This window comes from Phyllobates terribilis, unplaced genomic scaffold (genome assembly GCF_046119375.1).
Source record: "Phyllobates terribilis strain yellow unplaced genomic scaffold, ASM4611937v1 Scaffold_9__5_contigs__length_417890890, whole genome shotgun sequence".
Lineage (NCBI taxonomy): Eukaryota > Metazoa > Chordata > Amphibia > Anura > Dendrobatidae > Phyllobates > Phyllobates terribilis.
In genome coordinates this window covers 415,759,711-415,779,294 of record NW_027362769.1, presented here as the reverse complement: position 1 = coordinate 415,779,294, position 19,584 = coordinate 415,759,711, and the positions used below count along the sequence as shown (strand labels likewise).

The 19,584-nt window shown below is 48.6% G+C and overlaps 1 protein-coding gene across 1 annotated transcript in view; it reads right to left on the bottom strand.

Annotated features, from left to right (window-relative positions):
- PUS3 (pseudouridine synthase 3) overlaps window positions 1-19,584 on the bottom strand; it is a 68,871-nt gene that overhangs the window by 48,483 nt on the left and 804 nt on the right. The gene's annotated exons all lie outside the window — the stretch shown is intronic.

Below are 19,584 nucleotides of genomic sequence, written 5' to 3'. Positions count from 1 at the left end.
AAAGATTATTCAACATAGCTGTTCAGGGGAAGGATACAAAAAGCTGTCTCAGAGATTTAACCTGTCAGTTTCCACTGTGAGGAACATAGTAAGTAAATGGAAGAACACAGGGACAGTTCTTGTTAAGGCCAGAAGTGGCAGGCCAAGAAATACATCAGAAAGGCAGAGAAGAAGAATGGTGAGATCAGTCAAGGACAATCCTCAGACCACCTCCAGAGAGCTGCAGCATCAACTTGCTGCAGATGGTGTCACTGTGCATCGGTCAACTATACAACGCACTTTGCACAAGGAGAAGCTGTATGGGAGAGTGATGCGAAAGAAGCCGTTTCTGCAAGCATGCCACAAACAGAGTCGGCTGCGGTATGCAAAAGCACATTTGGAGAAGCCAATTTCTTTATGAAAAAAGGTCATGTGGACTGATGAAACTAAGATTGAGTTGTTTGGTCATACAAAAAGGCGTTATGCATGGCGGCAAAAAAACACAGCATTCCAAGAAAAACACTTGCTACCCACAGTAAAATTGGGTGGAGGTTCCATCATGCTTTGGGGCTGTGTGGGCAATGCCGGCACCGGGAATCTTGTTAAAGTTGAGGGACGCATGGATTCCACTCAGTATCAGCAGATTCTTGACAATAATGTTCACGAATCAGTGACAAAGTTGAAGTTACGCAGGGGATGGATCTTTCAACAAGACAATGATCCAAAACACCGCTCCAAATCTACTCAGGCATTCATGCAGAGGAACAATTACAATGTTCTGGAATGGCCATCCCTGTCCCCAGACCTGAATATCATTGAACATCTGTGGGATCATGTGAAGAGGGCTGTCCATGCTCGGCGACCATCAAACTTAACTGAACTGGAATTGTTTTGTAAAGAGGAATGGTCAAAAATACCTTCATCCAGGATCCAGGAAATCATTAAAAGCTACAGGAAGCGACTAGAGGCTGTTATTTTTGCAAAAGGAGGATCTACTAAATATTAATGTCACTTTTCTGGTGAGGTGCCCATACTTATGCACCTGTCAAATTTTGTTTGAATGCAGATTGCACATTTTCTGTTCGTACAATAAACCTCATTTCAAGGCAGAAACATTACTGTGTCCAACAGTTATTACATAGATCAAACTGAAATAGCTGTTGCAAAAACACCAATTTTTAAAAAACATTAAGCTTAAGATTAATAGGGGTGCCCAAACTTTTTCATATAACTGTAAATGGCCCACCCTGTAGTATAAAGTCGCTGTTAGTGTCCCAATAACTGGCCTAGTAGTGAAAGCAGCCGTTGTCTCGCCCATTGATCGTTGGTCAATGTGTATTGTTCTGACAATTTGAGATAGTGGAGTGCCTTGACAGGGGATTTTACCATCCCCATTGTTAATCCACTCTCCCCATCGGCTACTCATCTTCTGTCTCTGCCTTTCACAGCTACTTACTCTTCTTCATGATCGATGGAAGACTCTGGATCTGATCATGTCCCGGAACAGCTCAGTGTATGACTTCACACACTCCCCTCTCTGACCACAACCTTCTTTACTTCACTGTCAGTTACTGTCGCCCACTCAGGATAACCCACTTACCTCACATACAGAAATCATATTTTCGGGCGTATAAGACAACTTTTTAACCCCTGAAAATCTTCTCAAAAGTCGTCTTATACACCGGGTGTCATCTTATAGGGCATATAACCTTATAGTCTGAATGTTGGGGGGGAGGTGAATATGTATGTGGGGTGTGGGGGGAGCAGTAGCCGCGGAGGAGCGGGACACAGGAGGCAGCAGCCGCCCGCTGCAGCCTACACTGTCCCCGCTACTAAAGAAAATGAATATTCACTGCTCCCCACGCCCTGTGGGCGTGGGGAGCACTGATTATTCATGCTCCTTAATAGCAGCACACAATGTAGCTGCAGCACGGCTCCTGCTGCTGCCGGAATCACCTGTGCCCGCTGTTAAAGGGCATGAATATTCAACCTCTCTGCACACCCATGGGCGTGAGGAGGGGTGAATATTCATGCCCTTTAATAGGGGGCACACGAGATCGCCCGGCAGCAGGAGCCACGCTGCGGCTACACTGTGTGCCGACTATTAAGGAGCATGAATATTCAGTGCTCCCGCGCACACAGTCCCGGCGTGGGGAGCAGTGATTTCCGGCAGCTGATCTCTCCATGTGAGCCACGCATGGCAGTGACGTCACATGTAGAGATCAGTGCGGGCAGACAGAACGCAGTGCTGGAGGAGAGAAGAAAGGTGAGTAGGAGTGTTTATTTTTTTTTTATGTGCAGCATGATGGGGATTAGGGGGACCATGCATACTAGGATAAGGAGAAGGGGACCATACATACCAGGGTAAGGATGAGGGGGCCATATATACCGGGATAACGCTGAGGGGGGCATACATAACCGGATAAAGATGAGGGGGCCATACATACCAGGATAAGGATGAGGGGGCCATACATACCAGGGTAAGGATGAGGGGGCCATACATACCAGGGTAAGGATGAGGGGGCCATACATACCAGGGTAAGGATGAGGGGGCCATACATACCAGGGTAAGGATGAGGGGGCCATACATACCAGGGTAAGGATGAGAGGGCCATACATACCAGGGTAAGGATGAGGGGGCCATACATACCAGGATAAAGATGAGGGGGCCATACATACCAGGATAACGCTGAGGGGGGCATACATAACAGGATGAAGATGAGGGGGCCATACATAACAGGATAGGGATGAGGGACACCATGCATACCAGGATAGGGATGAGGGACGCCATGCATACCAGGATAGGGATGAGGGGCGCCATGCATACCAGGATAGGGATGAGGGGCGCCATGCATACCAGGATAGGGTTGAGGGGCGCCATGCATACCATGATAGGGATTAGGGGAGCCATACATACCAGGATAGGGATGAGGGGTGCCATACATACCAGGATGGAGGGTTCCATGCATACCAGGATGGAGGGATGACAGGCATATCAGGATGGGGGCCAAGTATAAAAGGAAGGGGAGGGCATATATACCAGGATGGGGGATATTGTCAGAATTGGGGAATATTACCCTTATACCAGGGTCAGCAGCAGACCCCCTCCCCCATAAAAGTGCATCGGGAACACATTTTTTGCTTGCATTTTTTTTTCTATTTTCCTCCACTAAAACCTAGGTGTGTCTTATGGTCCGGTGCGTCTTATAGTCCGAAAAATACAGTATTTATGGTCATTTATAAGCTCTCCTTGTCTCCAAGACTATCAGAGCGGTAGCACATCCCTCTGGCCCGCCCTTGTATCCTATTACAGGTACCTCCTTCTCTGCCTCTATCTCGCTCCTGAGGACTGCAGTGACGAGGTGAGGGGGCGCCTCACCGGGAAGGTGTAAGTGAAGCAAGCTGCAGGCGTCAGGGACGCCCGGGGTATGGAAAAAAAGAGAGCGGTGCTGTGCCCAGAAAAACAGGCCTCTTTCACTCGTTTGGCCGCCCTCGTATTACCTCCTTCTCTGCCTCTCAGATCTCGCACATGCGCGCCTGCGCCGCTTCACTGCAGTCCTCAGGAGCGAGATCAGAGAGGCCGAGAAGAAGGAGGTACCGGTAATAGGATACAAGGGCGGGCCAGAGGGATGCGCTACCGCTCTGATAGTCTTGGAGACAGGGAGAGCTGACCAATCCAAGCAGGATTTGTATACAACAACCAGCCAATCACCGGGAAGGTTCATCACTTTAAAATTACCATATTGAAATCAAATCTGATTTTTTTTTTAATTTTTACCGTATGTGCGTTAGAAGAGGGGTAGTCTTATAAGGCGAGTATATCCCAAACTCTATATTTTAACTGGAAAAGTTGGGGTCGTCTTATACACCCAGTCGTCTTATACTCCGGAAAATACGGTACCTAGTAGCTTAAAAAAACTGCAGTGATCACTGGTCCCAATCTCCTCCCTTTCATGTCCTGAGTCACCTTTCATACATAATACTAAAAACACTGGACACTCTGTCAGGGAAGTACTGAGGAATATTGAAAGTACTATTGAAAGGCCATTTCTCTCAGGCCTTTTCTTCACCCCCTCCCTTATCCATCTTTTGAGAGCTGTCTCCATGAAAATATACAGTATCTTCCTGCAAATTATCACTCACATCCAAAAGGCCTTACACAAACAAATGCCAGCCAAGAGGTGTCACCAAACTTCGTTAAGATGCGAGCCTCTTGTCCCTGGCACACGCAGGGGGTAATTACTGGCAGGATTGCACTAATTTGCTTGCAACTGGGAAAGTTGCTTTCCCGAGCTTAATAAAGAAATCTCCAGACAATCCGACTGCGAAACGAAATATGAAATATTGTAAGTTCCATAAGTCTGACAATAATGTGACCCATATTTCTAGTGACAGAAACAGCTGAGGAATGCATACATTGTTTTTCATTGTTGCAAGCCAAATCAGGGAGCTGTAGCGCAAAAAAAACAGAACAGCAGACGGCAGCTATGCGATGTGTGGTCTCTAACTGAAGATAAAATCATAAGGGAAAGAATGCGTCATTTGCAAGCTTCTGCGATCAACGAGCGATGAGTTATCACACAAGTTAGCGTTTTTAATAAAAATGTACAGGCTGGAGACCAGCCCACGATGTCACCACAAGGGGCGTGCGACCAGATCTCCCCTTAGGTATAAGAGAACCCATGGACATTAGAGGAGCACTCATTGCCAGGGAGGTATAAGGATTATACGCAGCTGGGGAGCCCCTCCTCCACCTATGCTGATTCGTCCCTGCGAACTGTATAGTGTAAGTTGTCTTCTTTTATCCTGTTTATTTTATGTAACTGCCTATGTATTTTAAGGTCTCCTTTGTAACATCCTTGTGTATATATTTTTCCTAAACACTGCCTCTCTTTTGGATTAAATATAAAATTTAATAGTTCTGTTTCTTTTGTCCTGTAATCGTTCCCTTCCCCGAAGTCATATACGCTACCAAAACACAGGCGTCCGGCCAGGCCTGTATTATATTTGAAATCTGGACGGTGGTGGCAGAGAATAATATTAATAATCGGCTATCATGAAGCCGACAGTGACATTACGGGGCGTAAACACAGATTCCATGTGTTGGAATCCTGAGGTGTGACGCCATACGCTCACTGGTCGCTTGCCAATATCCATGTAGCGAGTAGTCTGGATCGTGTGCTTGTGATTTAGGACGAAATACTGACAGCGTGACGGCAACGCAGAGATATTATGTGATCTCCCCGGTGTCGCCCCTGTGGCGATCCCTGACACTCTGCCCTTCACCTCTCCAAACAGCGACTTCACCGCCCTTATCACCTCACTATCCAACAATCCTAAACGACTGACACTTGTCACTCACTCCTCATTAGTCCACAACTGCAAGTCCCGATCACCGACCTCAGTGCTGACGATCTGGCAAATTATTTCTTAGAAAAAAGTGATCATATCCGACATGAAATTTCCTCCCAATATCATGACTCCTCTTCCCTTCCAAACTTGTCACACTGTCACTAGTCAGTGTAGGGATCATCTTTATTCTCATTGGCACATGGAAAGACTAGAAGCAATGGGATGAAACTGAATGGGAGGAGATACAGATTAGATATTAGAAGACACTGTATGACAGTTAGGGTGATCAATGAGTGGAACAGGCGGCCACGAGAGGTGGTAAGCTCTCCTTCAATGGAAGTCTTCAGTGGCTGGACAGATAGCCGTCTGAGATGATTTAGGGAATACTGCATTGACCAGGGGGTTGGACACGATTACCCTGAAGGTCCCCTCCAACGAGAACATTCTAGGATTCTACGACTTTACCAAGTTCACTTTCTGTTTTTGACCGGTCACAGAAAGGCTCCTCACTTCTTTTTGGCCTACAACCCTCTCCCCGGCTGTCACCACTCACCTAAATAAAATATTCGGCCTCTTTTTCTTACAGTATCATTCCCTCCTCCTTCAAACACGCCATCATAAACCCATTACTAAAAAGCATCCCTCTACTAGAACTGCTCTGCCAAATACAGATCGGTCTGTAATCTCCCCTCATCTCTAAACTCCTGGAGCGCTTGGTCCACCTCAGCTAATCCGCCATCTCTCACATAACTCTCCCCCCTCAATACACTATGCGCCATCGGTCTCAAGGACACCGCTTTCTCTCAGGTTCTCCCCCTACCTCTCTCAGTGTATCTTTTGCTGGTTTCTCTTCCTGTTGGGCCTAGGACTGAAGCCTCCTCCTCTTCTCTCTATACGCCATCCATATTGAACAAACCATCAGTAGATCCAGTTTTCAGTACCATCTCTATGCTGATGACACCAATTATACACATTGTCTGCTGCATTACTCTAGATATCAGTCATGTCTGTCCGCTGTCTCTACCATCATGTCCTCCCTCTGGCACAATCTGCCAACTGAACTCCTTGTGTTTCCCCCTCCACCAACCTTCCTAAATGCAACATTGCCATCTCCGTGTGTGGTCCTACCATAACTCCCCAGCAGCACGCTCGCTGTCATATCGGTTATATGGGATTCAGATCTTCCATTCACCCCATGCATCCGATCACTAGATAGCTCATGTCACCTACACCTCAAAAAACATCTCATAGGCTATGTGCCCACGATGCAGAAATGCTGCGGATTCCTCCTGAGCGTTTCTGCATCTCCCTGGCAGAAAAAACGCATGCGGATTGTACGTGCGGATTGTACGTGCGGATCGTGCGTGCGGATCGTGCGTGCGTTTTCCTGCCAGTGACATGAGGATTGTACATGCGGATTGTACGTGCGTTTTCCTGCCAGTGACATGAGGATTGTACATGCGGATTGTACATGCGGATTGTACGTGCGTTTTCCTGCCAGTGACATGTGGATGTGAAGCGTTCTTCACTTGCATTTCCGCATACGGATTGTGATTTTAGCATCACTTGGAAAGAGCTTGACCGAAAGAATGGTAAAAAATAAATCTATACTTACCTTATGATGGCCCGCGCAGTCTTGCTTCACTGCGTCCAGGCTGCCGGGAGATTGCGGTACACTGAAGGACCTGCCGACGTCAGCATCGCGTGACCCGTCACATGACTATGTCGTCAGAGCAGGTCCTTCAGTACATCGCGATCTGCCGGCAAGGGAGGAGGAGCGCACCGAAGGCCGCCGGAAGGTAAGTATAATATTTATTTTTCATTTTATTCTTTTTTTACAGGTTCTATGGTACCCAGGTCCGGAGGAGAGTCTCCTGTCCTCCACACCCGGGTACCATTGAAACGCATGGATTCCGCATGTACAGATCCAGTGATGCGTAATCCATGCGTTCCAATAAAAGTCAATGGCGGCGAAAGCGCAGCGTTTCAGCAAAATAATTGGCAGTGCTGCGTTTTTTTTCCCGCAATGATAATCCGCAGCGGAAATTTCTGCAGCATGTGCATAGCACTGCGGATTATCATTGGGGAACATGGCAGGCCTTCTACCAAGCGTTTAAGCGTTTCTGCAACGTTTTTGCCGCTGTGGAAACGCTTAAAAAATGCATCATGGGCACACAGCCTTAAGAGTCTACCTTTTCTTACCTTTGTCTCTGCAAAAACTCTTAAGGCCAAGTGCTGCACCGTCCTACATCTCCTCCTCATCTCGGTCTATCCCCCTACCCATCCTCTCCACAGTGCTTCACCACCCTACATCTCTTCCTCATCTCTGTCTATCCCCCTACCCGTCCTCTCCACAGTGCTGCACCACCCTACATCTTCTCCTCATCTCTGTCTATCCCCCTACCCATCCTCTCCACAGTGCTGCACCACCCTACATCTTCTCATCTCTGTCTATCCCTCTACCCACCCCCTCCACAGTGCTGCACCACCCTACATCTCCTCCTCATCTCTGTCTATCCTCTCCACAGTGCTGCACCACCCTACATCTCCTCCTCATCTCTGTCTATCCCCCTACCCATCCTCTCCACAGTGCTGCACCGCCCTACATCTCCTCATCTCGGTCTATCCCCCTACCCACCCTCTCCACAGTGCTGCACCACCCTACATCTCCTCCTCATCTCGGTCTATCCCCCTGCCTATCCTCTCCACAGTGCTGCACCACCCTACATCTCCTCCTCATCTCGGTCTATCCCCCTGCCTATCCTCTCCACAGTGCTGCACCACCCTACATCTCCTCCTCATCTGTCTACCACCTACCTATCCTCTCCACAGTGCTGCATCAAACTACATCTCCTCCTCATCTCTGTCTATCCCCTACCCATCCACTCCACAGTGCTGCACCACCCTACATCTCCTCCTCATCTGTCTACCACGTGCCTGTCCTCCCACAGTGCTGCATCAAACTACATCTTCTCCTCATCTCTGTCTATCCCCCTACCCATCCACTCCACAGTGCTGCACCACCCTACATCTCCTCATCTGTCTATCCCCTACCTATCCTCTCCACAGTGCTGCACCGTCCTACATCTCCTCCTCATCTCTGTCTACCACCTACCCATCCTCTCCACAGTGCTGCACCGCCCTACATCTCCTCCTCATCTCTGTCTATCCCCCTACCTATCCTCTCCACAGTGCTGCACCACCCTACATCTCCTCATCTGTCTATCCCCTACCTATCCTCTCCACAGTGCTGCACCGTCCTACATCTCCTCCTCATCTCTGTCTATCCCCCTACCCATCCTCTCCACAGTGCTGCACCACCCTACATCTCCTCCTCATCTCTGTCTATCCCCCTACCCATCCTCTCCACAGTGCTGCACCACCCTACATCTCCTCATCTGTCTATCCCTCTACCTATCCTCTCCACAGTGCTGCACCACCCTACATCTCCTCCTCATCTCTGTCTATCCCCCTACCTATCCTCTCCAGTGCTGCACCACCCTACATCTCTTCCTCATCTCTGTCTACCACCTACCCATCCTCTCCACAGTGCTGCACCGCCCTACATCTCCTCCTCATCTCTGTCTATCCCCCTACCTGTCCTCTCCACAGTGCTGCACCACCCTACATCTCCTCCTCATCTGTCTATCCCCTACCTATCCTCTCCACAGTGCTGCACCGTCCTACATCTCCTCCTCATCTCTGTCTATCCCCCTACCCATCCTCTCCACAGTGCAGCACCATCCTACATCTCCTCCTCATCTCTGTCTATCCCCTACCTGTCCTCTCCACAGTGCTGCACCACCCTACATCTCCTCCTCATCTGTCTATCCCCTACCTATCCTCTCCACAGTGCTGCACCGTCCTACATCTCCTCCTCATCTGTCTATCCCCCTACCCATCCTCTCCACAGTGCAGCACCATCCTACATCTCCTCCTCATCTCTGTCTACCACCTACCCATCCTCTCCACAGTGCAGCACCATCCTACGTCTCCTCCTCATCTCTGTCTACCACCTACCCATCCTCTCCACAGTGCTGCACCACCCTACATCTCCTCATCTGTCTATCCCTCTACCTATCCTCTCCACAGTGCTGCACCACCCTACATCTCCTCCTCATCTCTGTCTATCCCCCTACCTATCCTCTCCAGTGCTGCACCACCCTACATCTCCTCCTCATCTCTGTCTACCACCTACCCATCCTCTCCACAGTGCTGCACCGCCCTACATCTCCTCCTCATCTCTGTCTATCCCCTACCTGTCCTCTCCACAGTGCTGCACCACCCTACATCTCCTCCTCATCTGTCTATCCCCTACCTATCCTCTCCACAGTGCTGCACCGTCCTACATCTCCTCCTCATCTGTCTATCCCCCTACCCATCCTCTCCACAGTGCAGCACCATCCTACATCTCCTCCTCATCTCTGTCTACCACCTACCCATCCTCTCCACAGTGCTGCACCACCCTACATCTCCTCCTCATCTCTGTCTATCCCCCTACCCATCCTCTCCACAGTGCAGCACCATCCTACATCTCCTCCTCATCTCTGTCTATCACCTACCCATCCTCTCCACAGTGCTGCACCACCCTACATCTCCTCATCTGTCTATCCCTCTACCTATCCTCTCCACAGTGCTGCACCACCCTACATCTCCTCCTCATCTCTGTCAATCCCCCTACTTATCCTCTCCAGTGCTGCACCACCCTACATCTCCTCCTCATCTCTGTCGATCCCCCTACCTATCCTCTCCACAGTGCTGCACCACCCTACATCTCCTCCTCATCTGTCTATCCCCTACCTGTCCTCTCCACAGTGCTGCACCGTCCTACATCTCCTCCTCATCTCTGTCTACCACCTACCCATCCTCTCCATTGAGCTAATAAAGACTAACATCCTCAATAATCTGAACCTCCCATTCCCATCTCCAAGACTTCTCAGGAGCTGCATCAGTTTTCTGGAATGCATTACTGCATTAAGTTTAATTCTCAGTATTAATAATTTTAAGGGTAAGTGCACACACGTTGTGTTTTGCTGCGTATTTGCAGCAGATTTTTATATAAATTTTCAGCTGCGTCTGGCAGTACCAGCAAAGTTTATGAGAAACCCGAATTCACTGTTCCCACATGTCGCTTTTTTGTTTGCTGCGTATCTTCAGTGATTAGAAAAACGCTGAAAGAAATGACATGTCACTTCTTTCAGCGTTTTTTTCAGCAGAAATGCGCATATTTTGACGCGTATTTTGCTGCGTCTTTCAGCCATAGGAAGTAATGGGTGGTCAAAAATACGCACCAAAATACGCAGCAAATACGCGCGTTTTTGACACAACTAATCTCCTGCCAAAGAAAAGTTATCAGCAGATTTGGTGCAGAAAAAACACTTCGTGTGTACATTTCTACATCACCTTATTAATTAATTATTCACTTTTTGGCCTTCCTAAATGGTCCTCAGACTCTGGCTCCTTGTATCATCAGTTGACTCGCCCTCCATGCACTCAGCCGCACTCAGTATCTGTCCTTGTGCACACACTGGTCAGTGACCGGTTCGCGCAGCGTTATAGGATTGCCCCCATTATATCGATGGCTGGACCTTGCATGACAAGCACTTTTTACCATTTACCTTTTGTGTCCCCCCAATTCCTCTTCGATTGTAATCAGCGAGCAGGGTCCTCACTCCTCTTAATACCTTTTGAACAGGTTTCTTTATAATTTCTTTATTTGTACAAGACCCCTCTAAATTGTAAAGTGCTACAGAATATATTGGCGCTATAGAAATAATTATTATGACTGATCGCGGACGAGGACAGACTTCTATTGCCCTCCTGTTTGCACCTTAAGAGCCGTTGAGAGTAATGGTGTCAGGTTAATGGAACGTCGATACTCCGGGATTATGGTGCGGCGAGGCATGATGTACACCCCTCTAGTCTTCATTGCCTCTCAACAGTGCAAAGTGTGAGTTCTGGTGTGGCCAGATGAGAGGCGTCAGACCGGTATCTAAGGCATAACGTTGCTCTCCACAAAGAGAAATATGTTAAGCACGTCACAGTAAAGAGACTTAATGCCGCAATGGTCCTCTGGGAAATATGCAAATTGTCTCTTGAGGGAGGAAGAGGACCAGAACTCTAGTGCTACCTACAGAAAATAGCAATTATAAAAGTCAATAGTGACCCTTTAAAGAGCCTTATCACATGACTTAGGATATAAGCCAGAACCAGAAACTCAATTTGCGGACACTGTGTTTCGGGGTACTGCCCCTCGTCAGTGCAAAGTGTCTTTTTGCAGGGAGGTCACGACGACACCGTGTGGGAGAAGTCCAATAAAAAAGGGGACCACAAGCTTCCCATGTGGCAACCCTTCCCCCGCAAGCCAGGCCTTCCATCTGACTGGTAACTGACTCTTAATATCTGCTTATATCTTTTGTACCACTACTATTGTGTTTGCATCTCTGACCATTATGCATGTATAATCCTTATGTATATAGTGTATTGTCTAGTGTGCCCTTAAGGCGATTAAATATATAATTTAACCTTGGGCTGCTCTTTTATCTCGATCAACGAACTCTCACGTCCGTAGTTCGGTCCAACGAACACGCTACCGGGCTGGTTTCTGGCCTGATATAATCCCCGGTCCTAGCGGGGATTATATCAAATAGAAACTGGTGGAAGTTCTACCAGTCCAACAAAGTTCAGCTTCACTGGGGCTAGTGAAGTAGTCTCTCAGCCTGTCAGGGGTGTGAGCGAGTGTGATGCCACGTCAGTGACTGAGTGGGCAACCTCTTCTCACTCTCATTGCCTTCCTGTACCCGTGTGGACAAGGGGTATCTGAGTAGAACGGTACCAATCTGACCTTACGCGTCCTCGAGGGGGTGCGGAACGTCACGTTGGTGCAAAGGACAGATCTGTATCAAGTGTTCCGTCTGATGTCACTGTGACGTTAGGCGGGCAACGAGGTGTGGATTTGTCACAAGTGGTGGCAGCGGTGGGATTCTGCGGGATCTCTCTGGTGCCATTCTTCACAAGTGGTGGCAGCGGTGAGATCCTGCGGGGTCTCTCTGGTGCCATTCCGCACAAGTGGTGGCAATGGTGGGATTCTGCGGGATCTCTCTGATGCCATTCTTCACAAGTGGTGGCAGCGGTGAGATCCTGCGGGGTCTCTCTGGTGCCATTCCTCATTGCTACTTCCTGTAGGTGGCACTAGAGTTCTAGTCCTCTTCCTCTCTGAAGAGACAATTTGTATATTTCCCAGATGAGCATTGCGGCTTTAAAAGTCTCCTCACCGTGCCATGCTTAACATGTCGCTCTCCACAAGGAGAAATATTACCCTTAGATACTTTCAATAGAGGAACATATATGTGAGCAGCCGCAAACAGTAGTGATAGCTGCGGAGCAAGGACTGGCGAGCACCAACGTAGACAATCTCTGGCTAGGGTTGTATGGCTCTCCAGAAAGGAGCAAGTGAACTAGACAGGAGGCCTACTACGCAGGAGACTCCATTGTGGGATATGGGATGAGCACCATCAGGCCCAGAACCCATTGTAGAGCAGTGAGCATTCGTCGTCTCCTCATTGGTGGACATTTTATGGACGTTATTTGTCTATTTCATGGGCACCAAAACATAATCGACCACGTCTTGGTGCCCTCCTCAAATTGGAGGATGTGGCCAAAAATTATGTCCGACAGAGCACACAGTAAGTCCTGACGGAGCCAATGACGCGTGGATCAAACGTAATGTGAACCCGACCTAAAGCAGAGAGCTGGTATCTCTCCTCAGCTGCCGGGACCTAGAGGAGAGCGCGGCTGCTCTGAGGGGCTGCAGAATGGCCGAGGATAAACAGCACTGCTGGGGTCCGACCATTGGGACAGCGAAAAATACACATATATAGTGTCACTCCGCAAGGAGTCCCAGGGTTTATAGGACTGAAGCGAACAGATCCGGAACGACACGTGGCAGATGATCCCAGTGCTCTGATCTTCCCTCAGGGGGAACCAAGATCTGAGCACAACGCCAAAAACGCCAAATCTGAGCACAACATATCTGGGGTCAGAGATGTACTCTACCATTCGCAGTGCATTACTAGAGAGGTATGCCGTCACACGTGAAACCTACCGGAGGAAGTCTCGGAAGACTGACAAGCCCGCTGCACACACGCATCGGGAGTTTGCTAACACACTACATATGGCATGTACTCAATGGATAGAAGGACTAAGGGCTTGGGAAGCTGAACATGTTGTGAATATATTCATGCTGGAGGAGGCCCAGGGACTTTGGGACACTGGATCTACCATCACCCTGGTCAGCCCAGATACTGTCCCCCCAGAGTTCCCTTTACCAGGCCGCCAAGTGACCATCCCCCTAGCTGGGTGTCCGCACAAACAAACCGGGGATCAGGGGGAGGATATGGAGGACCCCACAGGAGGGACAGACCCCTATCCCAGCTAAATAAATACAGAGTCCTCGTCTCAGGGCTTCCCCTATCAGGGAGTTGGCAGGATCTGAAAGACCATATGAGAGAAGCTGGAGATGTCTATTATACTGATGTACACCAGGGTGGAATGGGGACTGTGGAGTTTATTTGTAAGGATGACATGGAATATGCTTTGAGGGAACTGGATGATACAAAGATGAAACCTCTTATATTTGTGTCTGTGCTGAAAAAGTGGGGGAGGTATGTGAGGAGCTGCCCACTTACTAAAGACTATGAGACTTTTCTATCACGGAACTCTCCGTCGATATTACTATTGTGTTTTATTAGAGATTTGCTGGCTGTGTTTAATTAATGTTCTGCTTGCTGGTCAGTGTATATGCACTAATTTCACTTGTAAAGTGTCCAGCATTCCACTAATCTCATCAGTATCTCAAGAGCCTTAAGCCAGTGTTCAAACAGAAACTGGGCCAATTGTGTGTTGAAAGAAGATCCAGTGGAGCTTTCACCACAGGGAGTCTCACATGCAGACCCAGGTGATGGGTTCTACCTGACACAAAATTTTAGTGGCAAAAAAGAAGCAAGACAAAAATATATCTCATACCCTACCATAATTATATATAAATGTAAAGCAAAGTTGCATAATAAATATAGGGTACTTAGTGAACTATTTTTGATCAAAAAAAGTATACAAGCCGTCCCACCAGCGGCAAGGTGACCCTAAATTGGGACGGTACCTATACTGCCTATATTAAAAACCTTACTGTATATCAAAGTTGAAGTAATGCATATAAAAGGGTAGACAAATAGGACCGGGTCCCAACTCCAGACCACCTAGGCCCGTGGTAAGCTACATATATACCTGCATAATAAATATAGGGTACCACATTGTCTGGTTTTTTGACTTGTTTGCATTCTGTGCAATTTAAGGGTGTGGCATGCCCTTTGTTGAGCTGATTGGTATATATGTAGCTTACCACGGGCCTAGGTGGTCTGGAGTTGGGACCCGGTCCTATTTGTCTACCCTTTTATATGCATTACTTCAACTTTGATATACAGTAAGGTTTTTAATATAGGCAGTATAGGTACCGTCCCAATTTAGGGTCACCTTGCCGCTGGTGGGACGGCTTGTATACTTTTTTTGATCAAAAATAGTTCACTAAGTACCCTATATTTATTATGCAACTTTGCTTTACATTTATATATAATTATGGTAGGGTATGAGATATATTTTTGTCTTGCTTCTTTTTTGCTAGTGTGAACATGCCTCTGTTTCTTGTATGTCTGCCATCTTAGACCTCAGTTCACATTGTCTGGTTTTTTGACTTGTTTAAATTCTGTGCAATTTAAGGGTGTGGCATGCCCTTTGTTGAGCTGATTGGTATATATGTAGCTTACCACGGGCCTAGGTGGTCTGGAGTTGGGACCCGGTCCTATTTGTCTACCCTTTTATATGCATTACTTCAACTTTGATATACAGTAAGGTTTTTAATATAGGCAGTATAGGTACCGTCCCAATTTAGGGTCACCTTGCCGCTGGTGGGACGGCTTGTATACTTTTTTTGATCAAAAATAGTTCACTAAGTACCCTATATTTATTATGCAACTTTGCTTTACATTTATATATAATTATGGTAGGGTATGAGATATATTTTTGTCTTGCTTCTTTTTTGCTAGTGTGAACATGCCTCTGTTTCTTGTATGTCTGCCATCTTAGACCTCAGTTCACATTGTCTGGTTTTTTTACAAAATTTTAGTGGCAGAGTCAGCTAAGGAACAATACGCATAGTTTTCCGTAGCTGTGAGCCCTCCAGTGAGCTGTGGCACAAAAGTACCAGAATAACGGACCGCAGCTATGCCATGTGTAGTCTCTAAGGAAAGGTAAATTCGTAATAAAGAATATGGCATCACTTGCAAGCTTCTGCGATCAACCAGCGATAAGTTATTGTAGAAGTTAAATATTTAAATAAAAATATGAAGGCTGGATCCCAGCCCACGTCTTGTCATCACAGGGGGTGTGTGGGCAGGATCCCCCTTCGACATAAAAGACCCAGCCAAGGATGGGTCAGTACCCACGCTGGGAGTATATATTTCATATAGCACGGGTCATGTTCGATAACGGTCAATTGGAGCGCCTCCCCTCCAGCTAAATGGAATGGTCTCTGCGATCTTTTTAGTAAGTTCTTCTTTAATACTATTTATTTTGTGTAACTGTATATTCTGTATTGTAATGTCTCCTTTAGTAAAACATTTTGGATATTTTTTCATAAACACTGTCTCCATTTTGGATTAAATATAAAATTTAATAGTCCTGTTTCTTTTGCTCTGTAATCATTCCTCCCCCGAAGCCATATACGCTAATAGAAAGCAGGTGTCCAATCAGGCCTGTATTATATTTTAAAATTGATCGGTGGTGGCAGCGAATAATCGTAATTGAGCTATTGTGAAGCTGGCAGTGGCCGTACGGGGGAGTATACACATATTCCATGCGTTGGAAGCCGGAGGTGTGTACGCCATACGCTCTCTGCTCGCTTGCTGATAGCTAAGTAGTGGGTAATTGGGATCGTGTGAGCACGAATCCCTGACAATCCTGTGACAGTGACGGCAGCGGTGGGATATTGTGTGATCTCACTGGTGTCATCTCTCAGAGTCCCTGACACCTGTGCAACTACAACTACATTCGTATGCTAATTAGAATGGACAATTGAGCTGGCCACCTCACCTGTGTACAGTGATTTGCATAGAGCAGCAGGCCAGAGTGTCTGCTCCTGTTCCCTTGACAAATGGTATTGGGGGGGGGGTTGGAGAAATTCTTAATATTTTCTATGACATACTGGATACTTGTGCTTCCATCGTTTTATCTGAAGTATGGAGGATTGTGGACCGACAACTGTATTTTGGACATTTACCTGGAATTGCTGCATTACCTTGGATGTAAGGAATAAAATATTGCTTCATCGTTAACCTGCCGAGGTGATTATTAAACGCCAAAACCGCCAGATCCGATCCGAGCACAACGCCAAAACCGCCAGATCCGATCCAAGCATAATGCCAAAACCGCCAGATCCGATCCGAGCACAACGCCAAACCCGCCAGATCCGATCCGAGCACAACGCCAAAACCGCCAGATCCGATCCAAGCACACCGCCAAAACCGCCAGATCCGATCCGAGTATACCGCCAAAACCGCCAGATACGTTCCGATCACAACGCCAAAACCATCAGATCCGATCCGAGCACAACGCCAAAATCGTCAGATCCAATCCAAGCACACAGTCAGATCCGATCACAACGCCAAAACCGTCAGATCCGATCCGAGCACAATGCCATAACCGTCAGATCCGATCCGAGCACACCGCCAAAACTGTCAGATCCGATCACACCGTCAGATCCGATCACAACGCCAACACCGTCAGATCCGAGCACAACGCCAAAACCACCAGATCAGATCCGAGCACACCGTGAGATCCGATCCGAGCACAACGCCAACACCGTCAGATCTGAGCACAATGCCAAAACCGCCAGATCCGATCCGAGCACACCGCCAAAACCGATCCGAGCACAACGCCAAAACCGATCCGAGCACAATGCCAAAACCGCCAGATTGGATCCGAGCACAACGCCAAAACCACCAGATCCGAGCCCAACGCGAAAGCCGCCAGATGTATCTCAGTGGACTGGGGTGGGGTGGGGTGGGGTGGGGTGGGGTGGGGTGGGGGGGTCATCTTCTCGGGTTGGCATCAGCATAACGTTAGGACCTCGCGCACAGTTTTTGGCACCACTTTGGTGACTCCATCTGGGGTTCGTGAGTCACACCTCCCCTCAGGAGCCGCACGGGAAAGTACGAGGCGCTGAACTGGATTTGAGTCTTTTCGGAAACTATAAAAGGAAATTATATGGTTGTGATCTGGGGTCCGGTCTCCAAGATGTTTGGCAAAAATGTATGCTGAGCTCCTCCATAACCAGTGTACAAGTGACGAGAAGAAGTGATGGAGGCGACAGGCGGTCACCAGATACTGATGATGGAGGCGACGAGCAGTCACCAGATACTGATGATGGAGGCGACAGGCGGTCACCAGATACTGATGATGGAGGCGACGAGCAGTCACCAGATACTGATGATGGAGGCGACGAGCAGTCACCAGATACTGATGATGGAGGCGACGAGCAGTCACCAGATACTGATGATGGAGGCGACGAGCAGTCACCAGATACTGATGATGGAGGCGACGAGCAGTCACCAGATACTGATGATGGAGGCGACGAGCAGTCACCAGATACTGATGATGGAGGCGACGAGCAGTCACCAGATACTGATGATGGAGGCGACGAGCAGTCACCAGATACTGATGATGGAGGCGACGAGCAGTCACCAGATACTGATGATGGAGGCGACGAGCAGTCACCAGATACTGATGATGGAGGCGACGAGCGGTCACCAGATACTGATGATGGAGGCGACGAGCAGTCACCAGATACTGATGATGGAGGCGACGAGCAGTCACCAGATACTGATGATGGAGGCGACGAGCAGTCACCAGATACTGATGATGGAGGCGACGAGCAGTCACCAGATACTGATGATGGAGGCGACGAGCAGTCACCAGATACTGATGATGGAGGCGACGAGCAGTCACCAGATACTGATGATGGAGGCGACGAGCAGTCACCAGATACTGATGATGGAGGCGACGAGCAGTCACCAGATACTGATGATGGAGGCGACGAGCAGTCACCAGATACTGATGATGGAGGCGACGAGCAGTCACCAGATACTGATGATGGAGGCGACGAGCAGTCACCAGATACTGATGATGGAGGCGACGAGCAGTCACCAGATACTGATGATGGAGGCGACGAGCAGTCACCAGATACTGATGATGGAGGCGACGAGCAGTCACCAGATACTGATGATGGAGGCGACGAGCAGTCACCAGATACTGATGATGGAGGCGACGAGCAGTCACCAGATACTGATGATGGAGGCGACGAGCAGTCACCAGATACTGATGATGGAGGCGACGAGCAGTCACCAGATACTGATGATGGAGGCGACGAGCAGTCACCAGATACTGATGATGAAGGAGACGAGCAGTCACCAGATACTGATGATGGAGGCGACGAGCAGTCACCAGATACTGATGATGGAGGCGACGGGCAGTCACCAGATACTGATGATGGAGGCGACGAGCAGTCACCAGATACTGATGATGGAGGCGACGAGCAGTCACCAGATACTGATGATGGAGGCGACGAGCAGTCACCAGATACTGATGATGGAGGCGACGAGCAGTCACCAGATACTGATGATGGAGGCGACGAGCAGTCACCAGATACTGATGATGGAGGCGACGGGCGGTCACCAGATACTGATGATGGAGGCGACGAGCAGTCACCAGATACTGATGATGGAGGAGACGAGCAGTCACCAGATACTGATGATGGAGGCGACGAGCAGTCACCAGATACTGATGATGGAGGCGACGAGCAGTCACCAGATACTGATGATGGAGGCGACGAGCAGTCACCAGATACTGATGATGGAGGCGACGGGCGGTCACCAGATACTGATGATGGAGGCGACGGGCGGTCACCAGATACTGATGATGGAGGCGACGAGCAGTCACCAGATACTGATGATGGAGGAGACGAGCAGTCACCAGATACTGATGATGGAGGCGACGAGCAGTCACCAGATACTGATGATGGAGGCGACGAGCAGTCACCAGATACTGATGATGGAGGCGACGAGCAGTCACCAGATACTGATGATGGAGGCGACGAGCAGTCACCAGATACTGATGATGGAGGCGACGAGCAGTCACCAGATACTG